Below are 1,972 nucleotides of genomic sequence, written 5' to 3'. Positions count from 1 at the left end.
GGCTCCACAGGTCTCCTTTTATGGATCTAAGATCACCCTAAGACCCCGAGGGGCAGGGTGCAGAAGTCACTATGACCAGAGGTGAGCAGGGTGGGCCAGATAACAGGCATCCCCAGGATCCAGACCTGAGAGGTCACTCTCAGAACCCTTCGGTCCCAGAGAACTCCCCAGCCCTGGGGTGAACCCGACTTCCAGATAACATGGTGTGACTGCAGACAGCGAGGACGGCAAGACACCAGGCCTCTCCCCCACAGGGTGGACGGAACAGAGACTCCCTGTCACTGCCCTCACAGCAGCCCTGAGCTCAAGATCTGTGGCACTGTGTCACAGGGTGCAGCCTGTAGGCTCTGGGAGTGGGTGTGCGAGGCCTCTGAGCGGAAGGGCAGCTGTTACTAGGACTAGGAAACCTCTCAGCCAGTTGGCACTATGTTGTCAGGTGTGACATCTTTGAGCTGTTTGTGGCTGGTGTCTAGGATGAGAGATGACTGAACGATTTGTGAGTCTCTATCCCAGGGTCTGAGGTCTCTGAACTATTCGGTGTGTGTGTGGGGGGGGGGGTGTCTTTGTCCAGAGGGCTGAGCCTCTGAGCTGTTCGCGTATCTGCATCTGAGAACGTGGTTGCGAGGAAGGCAGGATGGACCTCACCCTCACAGGGCTCAGCACTAGGCCTGGGAGCTCCCATTTGCCGTGCTGTCTCCCACGCCTGCCCCGCTAGCACAGGAATGAACATTTAGTGTCCCCATCCTCGGGGGGGGGGGGGGGCCTTTCCTCAGCCCTATGCAGCTCCTAGGAGCCCGTGGTAACAGTACAGATAAAAGGAATATCTGCTAACGTTACCCCCACCCCTGCTAGGGGCCAACCACTGTCACAAACCTATGTACATGTATTAACTCAGTTAACTGACAAACCCCTAAGGAGAAGGTCATCATCTGCACGTAAGGGGGCTGAGGCCCAGGGAGGAAGGGCACTCTCAGCTCTTGAGGAGGGAGGAACTGGATGTGACTTAAGCTCTTTGAAGGAGGCAGGCAGAACTCAGCACAGCAAGGCCTGGTAGGGGGTGACCAGGAAGGGGGAAGGGCGAGGGCTGCCCAGGGCCACAAGGACCCTGTAGCCGACTCCCTTTCAGGAAGTCTGTCTCCCTGTCTCTCACGCACACACCCTGTTCCCCGGCTCAGTACTGGAGGTATGAAATGCGGAGGTGGTGGTGGAAGGTAGAGAGGTGAGGGAAGCACCTCGGTGCATCAATTTGCACAAAGCCTCAAGCAAACCTAGAGATTCCTGCCCTCGCTTCCCTCCTTGCAGCATTTTTGGGCACTGAGATCAGCAGGAGGGCAGTCAAGGGCATGAGGGGTTGTGAGGAACCGTGTGTACGGCATATGCCTCCCCATAACTGAAACGTGTCCTTGTCCTGAGGGGCAGAGGGTCCCGATGTAGGACAAGGCGGTGTGACTGAGGACCAGACCACAGGCAGCTGAATTATTACGTCAGGTGCCTCTTTCGCTCTGGAGAGACAGGCACATACATCATCCAGTAGCAGAGCTACTGAGTGGCCCATGGGTGGGTACTAATTCAGTGGGGACAGTGTGCGGCCAGAGAGTCTCTCTGTCCTGGTCTCTCTAATGCTCTTCTTTCTCTGACTTCTCTGTGCCTGTAACTTTGTCTCTGTTGCCCACCCACCTGGGTGGGACCTCACTCATGCCAGAGGGCCCTTGCTTGGCCTTCCCTGAGGCTATCATCCTTTGACAGGGATGTTCATGGGGAACCGTGGGGGGGTTGCTCATGAGTCTATGGAACTGTCCAAGGAAGGTATGTTCAGCTGCAGAGGGGTAGAAGGGAAGTTCTCCCTTGGGGCAAGCAGAGAGCTGCTCCCCATACACTGGGTGGCCTGGGCCTCTGGCCTCTGAAAGAACCTGAGGGGCTTTTCTACTACAAACAACAACAAAACAAACAAAACAAAACCAACCACCACCAC

This window comes from Neomonachus schauinslandi, chromosome X (genome assembly GCF_002201575.2).
Source record: "Neomonachus schauinslandi chromosome X, ASM220157v2, whole genome shotgun sequence".
Lineage (NCBI taxonomy): Eukaryota > Metazoa > Chordata > Mammalia > Carnivora > Phocidae > Neomonachus > Neomonachus schauinslandi.
The sequence above is the reverse complement of the archived record's forward strand: the minus strand, read 5'-3'. Positions refer to the sequence as shown.